This window comes from Aphis gossypii, chromosome 3, assembly GCF_020184175.1.
Source record: "Aphis gossypii isolate Hap1 chromosome 3, ASM2018417v2, whole genome shotgun sequence".
NCBI classification, from domain to species: Eukaryota; Metazoa; Arthropoda; class Insecta; order Hemiptera; family Aphididae; genus Aphis; species Aphis gossypii.
The window spans coordinates 28,137,656-28,157,105 of record NC_065532.1 but is presented as its reverse complement, the minus strand read 5'-3'; the positions used below and the strand labels follow the sequence as shown (position 1 = coordinate 28,157,105).

Sequence of the window (19,450 nt, the reverse complement as noted above, 5' to 3'; positions counted from 1 at the left end):
TTAAACTACATCCTTTTTTCTTTTCAAAACCAATCTCAAAGTCATAATCCAAAACATATTTAAAACTTTAAAAAAAAAATACGATAATAAAGTACAATGTGTCGTGTTGATTTTAGATTCTGAACGAAGCATTGATTGGGCGATTGTAAACTCTATCAGAATTTCGGGTCAAGATAAAAAGGTAATAAAAGGTCTAATGTGAACTCCTCTAGTTTTTTTTCTTACCTGTAATGAGTACATGTAAACTTTGCCCGTTTTGAAAATTTGAAAAAAAAATGATAATGTTCCAGGATGCTATAAGTAGGTATATTAATGGAGTAATACAAAACTTAGAATATTTACAAACTGTATCACATCATTTTAGTTATACATACATGACATATTGACATAACTATATATTTTTGGATTATTAGGTATAACGATTATTTATTATGATTTTTTTTCTATGATTTAAATATTTAATGTGAACGATTTGATATTATATTATATTATATATTTTTTTTTAATAATACATCATATTAATTTTATACTGCTACTTGATTTTTTTCACTGGCGAAGTTTACATGAACTCAATTTTACCTGATTTTTTTCAGTGGTGGAGTTTATACATGGGCCAAATTTACCTGTTTTTTTTTCTGGCCGAGTTAACATGCACCTCGGTAAGCGGTGAGTATATATAGTAATATACATATTCTGATTTTACAATTATGTATAGGTATGTTTTATTTATTTTAGGGTAGTTTCTGTAGTAAATTATTTTATGTAGTTGACACATTGTAAAGATTAAAATTGAAAATGTCTAGTACTTCCCGGGGTATTTTTAATATTTTTATTAAACAATCGTTTGAAAAGAAATATTAATTTTAAAGGTGAATATTTATAGTACCTACTACCTAGTACAGTTAATCAACATTTTTGTTTATATAATTTATAGACTTATAGTATTATCATTAGTATTATAGTTATTAGTACTATTCACTTAAATATTTAAATGTCAGTTTATGTAATTTAACATTTTTTTATACTTAATTTTTGTTTTGTAATTAAATCAAATACGATAGGTCAAACAAAATTCCATAAACGTTTTGAAAAACATTATAGCAGTTTGCATATGTACCTATGACACGTGTCTCTGTAAAGCACCTATGCAATATACCATATATATTATATACATTATATATAACATTATACCTATAGATAATGTATGCTATATAAATCATAAATGTGATGAAAATGGAAATCTCTGTTACATATTTTCTCTGAAATTACTCATCCAAATTACTTTTATTTTATTTTATTAAATACAAGTATACTGTGGATCAGATGTTAAGCTTATTTTTGATTTTAGAAGTTAATGATAATAGGTTAATCTACGTATTCGAGTTATTAATTTTTTTAATAATCTGAAAATATGTAAGTGCATAAAGATATTATTTTTTTTTCATCCGTGTTACTAATTATTAGTTATTATTAGAAATTAATATTTTAGTGAATAGTAAAGTTTATGTAGTACAAAACTGTTTTGTTGTTTTAGTTCACGGAATATTGAAACTAATGAGTTGTTGATTTTTTGGTCCAGAATGAAATCCTAATTTGGGTCGTTCAACAAAAAAAAAAAAAAAAAACCAAAAGAGAAAAAGAATTTAAAAAAAAAATGCTGCTATTAAATTATAAAAAAAAAAACAACGATGGGCTATTTCAGCTATGTAAAGCTGATGTCAGAAATACCTATCATTTCTACAGTAAATTAGAAAAGCCAAAAATGTTATACATCCACACGCATTAGCATTAGGTAATAGGTTACCAAATTAACACGAATGCATTTTGTACGGGCAACGAAGAGCACAAAGATAGTTATAATAGTATTAGTATACTATAATAAAATTGTGTATAATATTATATAGTAACATATTATAGGTACATAATATGCTTTCAAGGTGTACCTATCCATATTCGTGTTGTGAAATAATGGCCAGTCCTTGATGAGCAATGTTGACCTAAATTATTTTTGTTAACTAATACACTAATAGTCTTTAGTCTTTTGAAGACAGTGATAAAATTTTTAATACAACAAAATATGTTACACGTAAACTTTAAATTTGAGAGAGCAGAATGTATAAAACGCAACTACCTACCTAAATATTTTGAAAATACAATTTACATTTAATTGTAATTTTGTGCGTTTCAGTTATAAATACATTTTTATGTTTTTAACGTAATTGTACATATTTTTTTTTACATATTTTGTGTATGGTAACGGACGTATACACATCCGTGATATATATTTATCTGTGTAGGTATAGACATAATAGTATGCTCATCACCTAAAAACTGAGTTGTGAGTACAGTTATTCCAAGCAATCCAAACATGATGAGACAGACTTCTATATTACACCATATAAGGAACCGGAATAATATTTTGAGGATTTCCTTATCAGTGCCCGTCATTTTGTCGATTGGCGAAACATTGATTATTTATCTATACATATAGCTCTACAAATTGATTATTATTAATATTATTATGAAATGTAATATTAAATAATTTCATTTTGTATTTTTTCACTTAAAGTAATTAATTTCTAATATTTATAGTAGGTAAGTATTAATTATTTATATAAATTTATATATAGTAGGTACTATAGAGTAATGCCAGTGTCGTGTGTTGCTAATGGTTACACTAATAGGTATCTCGTTGGACAACTAATATATTTTTTCAGGTAAAATATCCAACATTAAATATTAAAGTATTGTAGTATATAAGTCTATGATATTAAGTTATGCCACAAAATATATAATTTATGGTTTTACTTTTAACTAAAATTATTGTTTTTTTTCCTTTTTATTATGATAAAATAGATATCTTTTAACTAATGAACTGCTTACTAAGAAATGGGTTGATGCTTTAAAAAGAATAAAATTTAAACTGTCACAATCAAGCTGTATTTGTAATTTTGTAATGTCCTCGCTATATAGGTAATTTGAAACAAAATTTCTTCTACTATACAAATCTTTTACTTATGTCGATTTTGTACATTATTTATTTACAAATTATATATTTTTAGATAATCCTTGTTCAGACCAATCATTAGAAAACAGAATTAGCTTCTTCTTTTTGTAACAGTTGTTATAAAGAAGTTCAAACTATTTCACCTAGTACAAATGAAGTAATGTTGAAAAATAAAATAAAAGTTGAGACGGCGGAAGATTAAAATCGATAATTTATTCAATTTTCTCAAGATCTTAACAAACAAAGGATTTATGGATGAAGAATTTAATAATTTCATAACAAATAATTTTGATGGTAATTTTATTACAGTTAAATTTAACTGCTTATTATTGTTAGGTAATTGCTTGTATTCTAAGCAGCTTATTTATTTTAAATGCTTAAGGTTTAATATTAGATATTAGATATATTTAAAAATGAATGCAAAAATAATGGTAAAGCTATTGGTGGACAATATACACATCAAATGAAAGAATTTACTTTAACATTGCATTATTATTCTGCACCTGCTGATAATTACTGCCGATAATAATATAGATATTAATTATTTCAACAAATTAGTATAACATTTTTTTATTTGATTTTATAGTTAAATTTTAAGCTTGCCAGATCCATCTTCAATCACTAGCTGGACATCATCTGTAAATGCAGAACCAGGGTTTTTCCAAGAAGTTCTTCGATTACATGAAAAATGTTTTTTAGCTGATGTCTTAGAATTGTTCAATCATCTTAAATCTCCTGAATTTAAAAACAGTCAAGTCAAATAATTTATTATTTTACTATAATTATTTCTCTAATTTGTTAAATATTCCACTAGTAGGCCAAAAAGCAATCATCATTTTAAGAACAATTGACTAGATATTTGATTTTTTGAATTCTCAAAATCCATTCTATGAAAGATTTAAAAGGCCAATGGATTTAAATTTATTTGAATGACATAAAAAAACGAAAATCTTTTATTCTTCCTTCACTAGAAAATTTGTTAAAATTGATTGATGTTAAAGTCACACTTTTTTTTCTACTCCCAGAAAGACCTTTATGATTGATAAAGTGATAAACAATTCAACTATTCAATAATGTTTTTTTTATTTATTGCTATCATATGAATAATTTTTAACAAAATTTTTTTATTGGTTATTAGGTTTTGTAGTTGCTGTTAAATCAATTTTTAGTATTGCCCATGAACTCTGTGAAACTTCTAAGTACAAATATTTACTCACATACAAATTTTCCCAAAATCACATTGAATTATTTTTTTCAAAAATTCGACAACGTTTTGAAAATAACAATCCTAACATAATAGAGTTTAAAATAGCAATGAAATAATTATTACTTAAAAATTCAGATTCATTGTCTTATGTTGCTAACTGCATTGTTATGGACAGTGTAAATACTGAAAGTATTTTTGAAATTCATTAGGCTAAAAAAAAAAAAGAATCTATAGATACTGATATGGCACAGACTTAATTAAGGATAATATATTATATTACATAAGTGGATTTATAGTAAAGTTAAAAGTATCTACTTAAAAATTGATTGTGATAAATGTATAGAAAGTCTTATGCATGTTTCTTCTGGTCTTAACTATTGTCATGGGTATATATTTTATTTTTACTAGATGTTAAAAATAGGGGAATACTGATAAAAAGCTCAATAGATGTAATTAAAATTGTAAAATTTGTTGAAATTACATTATCTAATATCACTAATAAATTTTCAAATATGAAATTTTCTGTAAGTTCTAAAATGATAATTTGTACAAAAAATTATGTGTATAATAATAATATTTTTCATAATTTAAACTGCTGTGATGATTGTTTTTGGGAAAGCCATAAATTTAATTTAGCTAGGTACTCTAATATGTAAACAGTATTTAAAAATTTACTTACATCTAGAAATTAAATTAAAATTATCCAATACTGTTAGTAAGTTTCATTTACTTACCAAGTTGATTTTATTTAATAATCAGTGAAAACAAAGTATTAACAATAAAAATAAGTAATTTTGTTTGATAAATTGTCCCCTATTCATCTATTAGTATTTATGTACCTACCTATTATAAATTGTATTGTAGTTATTATTATTATTATTTATATTTAATTATATATATATATATATATATATATTATATATAATATGTAATATGTATATTACATAATATTGTTTACTTATTAGTTCTTATTAAGTTAATAAAATTAAAAAGTATGAAATATGGATTTTGTTTTTTTTTATTTTTTCTAAATGTTTAAAAAAATTCAATTGTATTATATAGGTAATGTATAATTGTTTTTGGCAACTGAAAAAATGGTGGCCAATTCTGCTACGTGAGCTTCACTGATGACAATATAAATAGTATAGGTAAGGTGGATACTATGAACTATATGATATCTTAGTCCATGGTGGATACTATATAGTTAGAAGTGTAAACACTTCCTATCTTGTATCATTATGAATATTATGATAGTTAGCCGAAAAAAGTATACCACTTGTAACTTCCACTGGAAGCGCCAATTACCCGATGAGAGCTTAAACATATTAAAGTTTGTATGGCGTATAATGCATTTAGCATTTATTTTTACTTAATACTTAGTATATTTATGAATTACAAGGGTTATGGACTTCATGCCCAAATAATAAAATAGTTAATATTTTTAATTTTAAATAGTGTAACCCAAAATATATTTACTTACATAAATTATCTAAATAATAATTTTAAGAAGTATCTTAGAGTAAATAATAATATTAATATAAATAAATCTTAATTAAATTTTTTTATAACTGAATTGTAAACTTAAGTAGGTAGCTAATTTATATTTTTGTAATTATTACTGTATTGTATTTTTTATAAAAAATTAAATTTCAAACCACGTTTGTTTAGAAAGGATATATTGTATAGATACTTAAATGAAGAACTTTAAAAGAGTATACTAGGATAAAAATAAGTTTGTGAGAGAAATATCTTTTGTTACCAACCTTAAATATTGAAAAAAAATCGGAATGGGAATTTAAGTGGGCTAATTAGGAGTGATACTGTATACCTAAAACATAGTTTATAATATCATGTTTGAATTTATACCATGGTTTATATCCATTGGTATTTAATTGTAAATTTAAATAGCTAATAGGAGGTTGTAACCTAGGTACTTAATATAGGTAGGTAGGTACTTAATATTATATAAAATAAAAGTAATATCGGAATATTCCAAATATTATATTATCTTAAATCGTTAGTACTCAGAAGACCAAAATAACCAATAATATTTTTCAAGTTACAATTTGACAATTTGTGTTTTAAATTTAAACTTTTAAGGCTTTCAATCACATTCACAATAAATGTCAATAATACAATGCCAATTAGATATTCAGTCACTATCGTGAATTCGTGAATAGGCATCTAATCTATCACGATTTGGTGCTATACAGCGACTGTATGGAAATCTTGCAGAATGTTCGGACGATATAAACCAGGTATTTTATTTATAAATAATAATTAATAATAATATTACTAATAAATAAAGTGTTACTCGCAGGGGCGGACTGGGCTGGCGGGATAACGGTAAATTTCTCGGTGGGCCGCTGCTCAAAAATAATTAGTTATTCTTATATACTTGGACGGTTTTTGTGAAAAGGTGGTCAAGTCAGTTATTAAAAATTGAATATTATACTTTTGTTTAAAAAAAAAAAATTATAAATATATTTATTTTTTCACATCATAACACGTAAGTGTAAAAATTCAAATTTGTTTACATTTGATTTTTAAAAATAGATTTTAGGTTTTGAATTGGCTGATAATCCTCCACTACATCCTATCTGCATCACGAACAATTATTATTTAGAACGTCTATTAATAATGTCGATTATGCCAATTCATTAATGTGCGTTTATAACCTCGGCTAGTCTTCGAGAATTTATATTTTACAATATATTAATATATTAATATACTGTATAGTGTATACGTTCAATGATATGATAATTTTGTGAGGTTTTTGCTTGTTTTCATTTTGTTATTGACTGTTTTAAATTAAAACTGGTATATTTGAGTTTTTATATTTTGTGATCACCAAAACATGGCGAGGGCCGGTCAAAGTATATATTTCCTGGGCCGAAAAGTTGCCCCAGTCCGCCCCCGAGTGTTAGAATATTTTTTTGATTTTAATTAAAGTATCTATAAAAAAATTAGCGATTATCACAACATCTTGTTACAAAATTTAATATAAAAAAAACTGTGATTTGAGTAGTTAACGAAATTAAATGTTGTTATCTTATAAAAATATTAATAGAAAAAAGGTGGGCACGTGAGTAACTCTCTGCTGTACAGTAGATATCGAGTGGATTTTGGACATAGATTATAGGTATAATGAGTGTGTTAAATTTGAATACAATGTTAAGTATTATTGACCATTGTATACGAAAAACGGAGATGAAAATGCAAATTTAATAATTGATGTATGTTTCAAGTTTCTACGACTAATAATTTTTAACTACAACAAAAATTTGATAGTAAATCGTTTTTATACGCGTGAGTTTTTGATTTCGTAAGAATGTAATCATTATACATAACATTTTTTTAATTGACCAACGCTCAACTTCTTTTATAATAACTATTATAAGCCTAACTTATGGAAAATCTTGTATTAAATTTTCAATGCTAAGCTACTTACACAACATTTTTTATACATGTTTATTGTTTAACTACAAAATAATTTGCAACATAACTTGAAATTAAAAAGTTAAAAAAAAAAAATCGACATTTATAAAAAAAAAATCTCTAATATTTCAAATGCCTATAGCCTATAGGTAACCTTAAAATAAGCGAAATATTTTGAAAATTAAATTATGTAAAGAAAATTCCAATATAAATAACTGGTAAAAATGTTCAAGTACTTTGACTTATACTTATTGAATAATAACAAATATTTAAAATCGTTTGAGGATAAATCGTTATCGTTAAACATGATTTCGTAAAAATTTAAAATTTAGACATAACATTTTTTTTCTATAATGACGCTTAAGTTTTCTCTATTGTCTAAAGCTACTTAGTGTTAAATATTTTAACCTTAGATGTAAATACTAAAAATTACATGCATGTTCAACTACAAAATTACTAGCAAATATTTGTTATTTTGACATATTCCGTAAAAATTTGAACTTTTAATGTTTACAAAAAAAAAAAAAAAATACTTGGAAAAATCGAATATTTGTTTATTAATTATAACTCAAAAAAATCGTGATAAGTCACGACTGAAGTCGATGTGATGATGCTATAAATTATACCTAATATATATTTATATATAGATTTTAGAGCTTCATACAATTTTTTTAAACTGTGATCAGTGAAATTTTTTATTATTTGTATTTTTTAGATATAATTGTATCACAGAATAAATTTAATTCTTTTATTCTGTGGTCGTATTGAAAATGAATAATTTTCATAATATACCTACGTCCAATGCAGTCTAGTAACGCAATTTGCAAAATACAGTTTTTAGTATTAGTTTACATTCATAGAGGTCGGTCAAAGAATCTAAAATAAAAAATAAAATAAACAAACTTGATCTTACAAACTTATACATACCTATACATTTAACTTCCAATTTTAAATTTTGTTGTTTGTAAAATGAACTTGAAGTTTAGGTTTATACAATATAAGCTTTAAGTTACAAGGGTTATCCGAATTCTCATGTCATTTTAGTCTAATACTCTAATGCTATGATACAACGATGTATTCTTCGTATTTTAAATTTTTATAATTTATTTATAAAATTGTTTTTATTACATTTTGTGTACAACGGAATATATTACTGCATATATCACTGGTATATTTGACTAAATTTCTGAAATTGATTTTTACCCACACACATATATAAGAGTATGCAATATAATGGTGTTCATTCAAACTGTAAAATTATGTTTAAAATAGTCCCTGTCTTACGTATTATATATTATGTGGTTCAGTCATTATGATAATATTTTCATATTAATTTATAATATATATTCTTAACTTCCCAAGAATCGTTTAATTCGCAAATTCTTGTGTATACCGGATGTCATTAAAATTTTGTCTCAAATTTCATTTAATTCAAATAATATTTGAGTACATTAAGTTGTACAATAATACAATAAGGTAGTAGAGTATACGATCAAATATTCTTTATATTTAATACATTTAATAATATAATTATTATTATTCAGTTTGAAGTTTGGATTATATAATATCTTATATAAATATATATTATATACAACGTACTATTTGATTCTTAAGCTCTATGAACTATATTAAAATATATTTAATATATATTTTAAATAATGTTTTATTTTAATAATACTTTTATATAATATTATAGATATCTAATTATTTAGTGCCGTATTCCATCATTAAACCATACATATTATATTATTTACTGTACCTTCTATACCGCAAAATATGTTATTATTAGTATTTCTTTATTCATTAAGTTTCTTGTCAATGAATCGAAAAAGTTTAGCTTTCATAGTCGTATTATATAAAATTGTTACCACAGAAATTCTATTATATATTCAAATTTTCGTCCTATAATTATTTTTTAAATATGAATCGTTATATTTTTTTAACAATGCACATATGATACACGTACATGATTATTTAACTAAATCATCGTCAAACATATTTATTTTGAATTTATCAAATGTCAGATGAGTACTTTTGTTTAGAGAAAATAGGTTACCTATACGATTTGTTTTTGACAGGTTTAGTTTTTGATTGTATTTTAAAAATCAAGAATAACTTATTAAATTTATGTGTTTCTGCAATTATATAAAAAAGTGCAAGTCATTATCAATAATTACTAATGCTGTATTTTCAGCGTAAGACATTTTTTTTTTTTTGTGAATCAAGTTTTGATATAAAACAAAACAAAGTGAATTATTTATTTTCTCATCAGTAAATTTAAATGTAACGAATATTATGAAACCATTTGAACTTATATATATATATATATATATATTATGATAAAATTCATATACGTTTTTGTATTCCGTGAAAACATGTTGTCGCACATGTTTAATAAAATCCTACAATCTGCTTTATTTTATTAATAATTTTATAAATATGTAAAAAACTATTATATACTATTATATATATTAAAACACAGCAGGTATAATTTTATAAATAATTTCTATTTTATTTCATTAAATTGTATTATTTTATTATGATTTCACATTTGTCTCCGACATTTTAATAGCTTTAAAAACAAATATTTATTTACGGAAATTTATTTTCCAAATATTATGAAAATAAAGTGTTAAACTATAACTAGCCATTCAGTTTTAGCACATGCATTTGCTCATATTTTGTTAGCTCATGGAGTCATGACTGATATTTTACTATATATTTTCATTTTTCATTGGCATTGATGTTTGTTACGTTGTTTCCCATAATTCCGTGTTATATTGACCCATAAAAAACACAATTATATAAATAATGTACACGTTTGCACAATATTTTGTATTTAAAACATTGAGTGCATTTCGCATTTTTGTGTAATTTATTTTGTTCTTAAGAGGCACATTGTAAATACTATTAATTATTATTATGTTTTGCTATTATTTATAGTTTATATGGATGTGATATTCTATTTGTCTAGCATATAAACATAGGACAGGTTTAAAAATCTATCAGAATAGGTAGTTATTAATTATTATATATAATACATTCATTTCATAGCAAGTATAGAAATTATTATATTTTATAATAATATAAATATAAATTCTCCTGAAGCAATAACATAAAGGTATATTAATATATTATATAAACATATTATGTTTTAATTTTTTCTGCAGTATTAAATCGTTATCTCAGCAACTTCAGATAAGTATTATATACATTATTAAAGCGCTATAATTGTCGAATGATGTATCTGACGAGTGACGAGCAAATAATAAATTTAATAATAATCCATTTAGAAATAATAATAATAAGCATAATTTACTTATTTTATACATTATACACCTATCATAAAATAACTATCGAAGTAACCTATGTTAAGAGTTTTTATCGGTCATAAAACGTGTCAAATTCAGATTTGATATTAAAAAAAATTGATTATTTTATTGACGAATTAAGTGACAAGATAAAAAATATTTCATACAATAATGTAAAATAATATATTGTATTTTGTATATGTATATTGTGAACACAGTTTAAACTATTAGAGGTAGATGTAACATAATAGCGTAAATCCAATAGTCAATACTGCCGAAGATAAAACATTTTTATAAAAAATGTTGATAATAATTTTCATTACCTAATATTAACTGATTTAGAAAGTTGTTCTGCTAACTCGTGTGCATTATACAGAGTTTTAAATTATGTAAAAATCGATTTCAACCCATTTAATGACGTTAAAATACATATAATATATATAGGTAATATGGAAAATAGTTTAAATAATAACAATGTTTAAAAATGCACAATATAGTATATTTCAATTTATTTTTCTAACGTTTTATTTTAATTTTCATAGTTTTTTTTTTAAATTTTAGATTGCAATTTAACATACCAAACGTTAAAATTAATTACAACGAATAAAATTAATCCAGTGTGTTGGAATTCCTAACTTATAATGAAAAAAAGTTTGCAAAATATTAGTTATATAATATATATATATATGTATAAAAGAATGAAGCTTATGATAGGTATTAAAAGTTTGATCGGATTATAAATAAATTATACATAATCGTTTGAATTTTTTTTTAATACAAATATAAATTATTAAAACAAAAATGAAATATTATGTTGTTGTTATATAGACTTGTTATTATTATTACAATAATAACTATAATATATTATTAGTGTAACATAATATTAACTAAAAGTCAGACATGTTGACAAAACATGGAATTAATATATTAATATCTGAATAATTAAGAATAATTAAGACTATTTCACGCAAGTTTTAGAGTAGTTTGCAAAAAATAATAAATTCATGAAATTACATAGCTGATTATAACTTTTATTGTTAAATGCATAGTGATTAGTACAAAAAGTTAATATAAAACTTGTCTTACAGCTAGTAAATATATAGTTTAATTTGTAATTTCCTTAAAACATTTTGGAACTCAGATTTTTGGTGCTGCATTATATGTATTGTTGGGACCCGAATGTTTATCAGTAAAATGCACACGGTTTTGAGTCATTTGGAAGCGATCAGCTCGATGCCAGATAATAATAATTGAACGATTACATCGATAATCAAGTTAAAATGAAAATTTTCATACAATATAATATATAATTCTATTTATACATAATTGTTGCATGATCATAAATATTATTTATAATTTATAAATCAATTTGACTGATCATTGTTGCGTATTATGTTGATTTCCGCTCCATGATAAACATATATTATATTTTATATTATTTTGTAATATTTTTAAGAATATAATATGAAAGTTGCGAAGTGCAATGTTTTTTTTGCTCACACTGTCTTACTGTACCTACGTATTCCATAAATGTTTATTATTCGGAAATCGATAATCGTATGAAATATGAATCGTATGTTGTATTAGATATTACGAATTATTATACTATAATCTAAACTATCTGTAGATATATATTGTTTGTGGAGAATGCTATCTCAGCTTTTGTTTATTTTTGCTATAATTTTTTATGTATCAACGAATTTTTCTGTATACATACTATTGTTGATGTGAGAGATAAGAAATTTAAAACTGGTAACGTGGATCAATAATCAAACGTCGGCCAACATAAGTTGCATATGAGTTAGGTTAAAATTAAAATGTTATATTGGTTGTGTCAAGAGTATTTAAGTAGAGTTTGAAAAAGGTAATAGAGGCGGAGATATCGGTAATTCGTACCAGTTACATAATAGACTAAATGCAATGGTGTAGTTAGAATTTTTAACGATAAAATGCGAACGGTTATATAAAATTATACCTATTAAATATTTAATTATTCCTCCATCCTCAGTCTTTACCATTCATAATAATAATAATAATAATAATAATAAAATCCCAATAAATATTATTTATATTTTTACGGTACTAGAATTTAAAAAGTTGTAATTTGAATTTATAAAACTACAAACATTTTTCTCAATTTTTCAAATATGACATAAATTTTTTTTTTTTGGTTAATAACGTTAAATCATAAAAATAAAAACATATGCTAATATATATACATATACTTATACGAGTATGTTTTAGTATATATTAATTTTTTTTCATAATACATATGGTATTTTTCTTAAATAAATGCAAATGCATAGACTCATAGCCCATAGGTTGTCAAAATGTGAATTGCCGTCTTAGTAAATTTAAGTTATACACTGTCGATAACCAAAAGAATCAATGATAAAGTCTAATTTAAAATACATATAATATACATATTTTATATTTGTATGGTATATGCGGTATGTGGACCAATATGATGGTTATATGAGGATGTGCGTTTATAGTTTTAAGTCACACGTGTATTAAGTACAGGACGTCTTTGGGGAAAATTCTGTTATAACACATTCAATCGCAAACATATGAAGACGAGGATATATATTTCATAATATGGTGAAAACAATAGGAATCGAAATACGTAGGCTTTCGGATATCATTGATGGGGGAGTGGTGTTGTGGGAGTTAGATTATAATAAATATAATATATAATTCATGAGCTGGTGGGAAGGTGAACGTTAAAGACAAAGGTTTTTGTGTCGTTGGCTTTACACGGGTGCAGTGCAAAGACCATCGACCTTTAGCTGATTTCAAGTTATTACCGTGATGGGGGATGGCGAGGGCCGAGGAGGACATAAGTGTATATACATGGCTCTGGCTTTTGTACTGCTGCTTCGTGGCAGTTTAATTACAAACAGTTTGAGGTGGTTCGCGGGCGAGGACTTACGATTGGAAAAGCTAAGCCGCTTTATTCGAGCTGCAGCCAGTTCGGCATTATCGTACATACAGTCGTTCTGCGTCCTTATCGGCCACTTGCAGCGCGAGGCTCCGGCTCTAATCCGCCTTAAACCCGCGCTCGCTCTCGTCGTCGAAGGTATTAAACAGGTAGGTACCTGCAGCAAAGTGCGTAGTTGCATACAATTATATAGGCCGCCGACGCCTTCTACTCAGGCGTGACTGTAAATATTGATATTATTAATATAGTGCTGTAGTGGTGTGCTCAGAATAATTCTTTTGTTGTGAATTAGGGAACTTTTTAGAAAATATAAGGTATACTTTATAATCGCAGTAAAATGGAATTCTTAAATGTTTAAAAAATATGATTTAAAAACACCTCATGATTTGTGGTTTGTCTGAAATAATTTAATTTATTACTTGTAAAACAAAATGATTTTGATAATAATATATATATATATAATTATTTATATTCAATATTTAAAATATTAACTTACTTTGGATTTATAATATTTCAATATCTCTCTTTGAAAAAAAAACAAAAGTTATTATTTCAGGTGACCCAAAAAATATTACAAATGTTAAATATATTGTGTTTTTACAATACGGTAATAGTTTTGTAAAATTATAAACAGAAAGAATATGCATTGTAGTAGACAAGGTGATGAGAAATTGCAAATAAAATATAAAACTACTGTAAAATATTGTCAGTTTTTAAAAAAAAGATTTCCTGTAAATTTAAAAATAAATGTTATAAATAAGTTGTACGATATTAGCTATTATATTGTGCATTTGTTTAAAAACTTTTAAAACCTATATATTGGCATTTGAAAAAGTTAGTAACATATAAGTATAAAGCATAAAATGTTAGTTAAAAAAATTATACAAACTCTTTTTGCAAGTATAAAATATTTTACGATACATTATTTCCAAGGTTATATTCTTTATCTCTTTATCTTCAACACAATGTAACATATGAGTATTTTTGAAATAACTTATCTTGTTTCGCTATACAAAATCCAAACTGAACATAAATTAGTAAAACGAACAATTACGTGATTTTCTTAGCAAAAGTTTACGCTGATTATTTAAATATTTAAAGTTGTTTTAAAATGTAGACAGGCATTATACATTTTTAATAAGTTGTACTAAGTAATAAGCACAAACGTATTATTGTTTTAAAAAAATGCAATACTATTATTAATTATTTATCTTAGCTATAATGAAAATATTAACTAAAATTGATGTACACGAACATTTTATAATTTATATGCATGATAATATATTACATGGATATCTTATGTGTATATTATGATAGTTAACCTACTAACACTGAGATAAATAAGAATATACTGGAGCGCAGACTCGCCTATTTTCGTATGTTACGAAAAACGGGAAATTTCAACTGCCGCTACCCCCACCACTGTATGGCATGAAATTGAACTTCCATACAAATAACATTGAAAAACTACAATTTTTAACTCAACATAACTCTGGAATAAATGGTCCTATTGCGTTAACTTTGGTACCATCATTTTTGTTTTTATATGTACTTAAAATTTATATTTACCAAAAACAAAAATATGAATTATCTGAAAATTATTTATTTACTCTTAGATTAGGTATACCAATTGCATATAATTTCTTGCCATACAGGAGTAGGGGTAACCGGCCTTTTTTACACTTTAGTCCGCTCTCCAGTGTATTCTTATCTATTTCATTAATTATCGAATCAGATTCCATAGAATAGAATATTTTCAATTTCGAGCTTATATACATATTGCATCAAAATTGCATATACAAAGCGCCGTATTATAAAAATATATATTTTTCTATTAACTTTTATTTTTTATTATTCATGTTTTATACTTTAATAGATTATAGATACATATTCACAATTGAATTATATTTGAATTATATTCGTTGGCATCTAATTGTTTGGTTTGTTCACATAAGAGAGGATGAAGTTGATGGTCTCTGCTATTAATGGTTGTAGTTTTAAACACATTGTGTTGATTCATTATAAATTATAATATGGCATTTAAAGCGAATCATCAGTTAGACATCTTCTAATCATTTAATGGAATTTTTGATTTCTGTCAAAGCCCTGAAAATGTTTTGAAAATTTTGGTTGCTACTCTCAAAAGAATCTTGTATGACTTGGTTTTCTACTTACAATATCATAAATTCCTAATGCTATAATAGTTATTAATTTATCACCGCTCAGTACCTTAACAAAAAATTCAAAATAAAATAAAATAAAATAATAGGCTATTAAATAATATTTTTGTAGATAATAGAACACGGAAAAATTAATGTCAATATTAATTACTAAACTTGGCTAACAGTACCTTTAGATATGTAATATTATTATTTATTACAGTTGACAATACCTAATTATAATAACTAACTACATAATATATTGAAAACAACCACCAAGAGTGGTTATGTTTGACGTCATACGTATATCGACTACTGTTTATATTCGCTAATACTCATTCATTTGTGTTAATCAATATTGTATGTACATTTTTTTATTGTAATTTGAGTACTAGCTAGTTGTCATGGAAATTTAAACTGTAGGCTGAGAGATAATCCTTTATTTTAAGCATCATTAAATTTTCAAACAATATTATAACAACTTATCAGCTCACCGTGATATTTTGAACATTTTAAAAGTATTTCATTGTTTTTATTCTTGCTTTTATCGAAATTAAAACTTGACATTTTAATTAAAAGTTCGGTTTGTAACTTTTTAATAACTTAAAAAAAAGAATTGTATACAATAGAACACATGAAACATTGAAAAATATAATTCAATTAATTTATACTCTATGTACTGTGAACGCGCGAGTCTATGATCGAAAGAATAATAATACAATTTTTAATAAAGAGATAATATGTAAAAATACATTCATATAGTTTTTAACATTATTTTTTTTTATATATATTAAACTATTTAAGGAAAGAATAATTATTATATACATGTATATAATAATAAATCAGTAGATTAATCTATAATAGTAAATACTATTATTAATATTTAAATAACTTTAAATTATAATAGTTTTAAAATTATTTACAAATATTAGCGAGCATGATATTTTCCTTAAACTTTTAATAATTTATTATTTATATCGTGAAGATATGGTAAATTAAAGCAGAAAAGAATAAATAGTAAATCATTAATTATAATTTATTCATGGCAAGTTATAATATAACAGTATGCGTATTGCGTAAAAAATAAAATTATGAATGTAAAGTATTATGTACTTATATTTTAAAATTAACAATTTTATCTGCAAATTTTCGCTTTAATAATACTCTATTTATTACGTACATTTTATATTTTTCATTAAACTCAAATAAACTAACTCTAATAACCAATCATTATTTGACTAAAAATGTAATAACTAATTAATTTTATAATTCAGTATCTAATAATTTTTGATGCAATCTCAAATAATATCTAATTATTAAATATTTTTGTTTTAATTTTCATATTTATTTATTTTTAAGTATATTAAGCTATCTTTACTCTATAAATATCATTTGAATTTGTCAAACTGATTTAATGGAAACGAAGGTATTATAGATATTATATTTTAAAATATTTCTACCCAGAATATTCTTATTTATTAGTGTCGCGTTAAATTTACAATAAACTTTTTCTCACTACATAGATCGCATTTGATATCTGAACACCAAAACAGATTATATGCATTTTATACATATACACAGAGGGAGAAAGTTAATATACTTTATTATATTTATTTATACATAATATGTCGCATATCCTTTACAAAACGTGAGTCAATATACGATCTTATTGCGGGTAGTACTTTATTTGCAATTTCATTTTATATAGAATCCAGTTCGATTAAGACCGCGTGGGTTATAGTTTTTCTTGTTCATAAACATATGAATTATTTATATAAATAATACGATAAACCACTAGTTCCTTAAAAAGTTATAGATTCATTAATGTTGACACGGAAAGGTTTCGCGTTGAGTTTTTGAAAATATGATTGGCTTTATACGTATAATATTGACATGGTGATACGAATACACGATTGATACGTTCCACTGTATTAGGAAAAACGGTACAAAGGTATATTATATAGTCTTGTATATATAGATATAAGAAAAACCTAATAATATAAACTTTTATACATTATATTGTAATATTTGTTCCGTATAAATAATTTATAATAATAATATAGTTTGGGAGGAAAAAAATGTTTGGCCTCCAAAAATGTTATTTCCGCACATCGGAGTGTATATGCATACAGTAATCGTCATACCTTCATCCAGAAAATCCTCTATATACATATAAATTATATATTATGCACAACAATCAAATAATACGAGTAGAAAACTAAACGCCTATATAAATATAAACTTCTTTCATTCCAATATAATATAATATATATATTATATAAATATATTTGTACGAATACAGAGAGTAACATAGGAACCGGGTCATCTATTTTATACAGAAGGATACTTTTATTTTGAACTTGCAAGCAATATCAAAGAAAATATAAATATTTCAAGGTAAAAAAAAACAATTATCTATCAATACAACTGATAATCATATAGAAAATTGTTAACTAGTTACAATGTTCATTTCAACCGAAAATAATAATTTAGATGCTTGTATTTCCGGATAAACTTCTTATATAGTAAAAATATAAACACTCTGTATACATCAATATATGTAAGTACATTTGGTAGTCATCCAGCCCGCAGCAGCCGGTGAAATTGGGTATTTCGCGATCGGATGTTATTGTCAACCGACGACGGCTGCCGGTCATAATCCCCGTTGATCATCAGTATTCTGAGCTCGAGCGCGGGTCCCGGAATCGCTAGTACGACACGTGTTACGGCTAGCGAGTGCGAATGTAAAGGATGAAAAAAAGTAATGGCGGAGCGGGGGGGGGGGAATAAATCCAAAAGAATGCTGGAATAATGGAACACCCCGTGGACCGTACATGTATAATATAATATAATAATTATGTGTGCACCATACCTATACAGTATACACCATACACCTGAAATTTTCGCGCGAACAACGTACTGAGTTTTATTATCCGCTATAACGCAATGTAGCCAATAATTAAATCGATTCATAATTGTCATAATTGTATTATGTAGTTAGATATACAATATTTTTATTATCGTCGTAAGTATGACGGGCGAACTATATATTGGGCATCATACACGACAGTGTCTCACGTGTTATCCGCAAGTAATATTGTTATGTAATAAAGTATATAATATTAGAAGAAGTCCTTGGGATGTCGACCAAAATATCAAAGTTGATTTCAAACTCAAATTATCAAATCTCAATCGAATATTAAAAACTAGATATCATAAACATATATAGCACTTGCATTTTCATGATTTCTTTAAATTTTAATTGCAGAAAAATTAAAAATCGTTGGCTGCTGTAAGCTATTAAATTTCCTACCCAGAAAATATATTTATCTACACTTACAAAATTGCTCCCCACGCTCATAATTATTTTTGAGTGAGGACTTTTGT

General features: G+C 24.9%; 2 long non-coding RNA genes across 4 annotated transcripts in view; both read left to right on the top strand.

Moving 5' to 3' along the window:
- The first annotated feature begins 363 nt into the window (after window positions 1–363).
- LOC114122988 (uncharacterized) lies at window positions 364–4,441 on the top strand. 3 transcript variants are annotated; one of them, XR_007605196.1, is made up of 7 exons: window positions 364–413; window positions 594–666; window positions 2,298–2,528; window positions 2,631–2,717; window positions 2,857–2,973; window positions 3,063–3,301; window positions 3,594–4,441. It is a non-coding gene; the product is annotated as an uncharacterized LOC114122988 (long non-coding RNA). The 3 variants fall into 3 exon arrangements; XR_007605195.1 differs by having other exon boundaries at window positions 736–2,528; XR_007605197.1 differs by lacking the exons at window positions 2,298–2,528; window positions 2,631–2,717.
- A 1,729-nt stretch (window positions 4,442–6,170) lies between these two features.
- LOC126551345 (uncharacterized) overlaps window positions 6,171–19,450 on the top strand; it is a 36,811-nt gene continuing 23,531 nt past the window's right edge. Inside the window, exon 1 of the long non-coding RNA XR_007605235.1 lies at window positions 6,171–6,472. This is a non-coding gene — a long non-coding RNA (uncharacterized LOC126551345). The remainder of the gene's footprint in view (window positions 6,473–19,450) is intronic.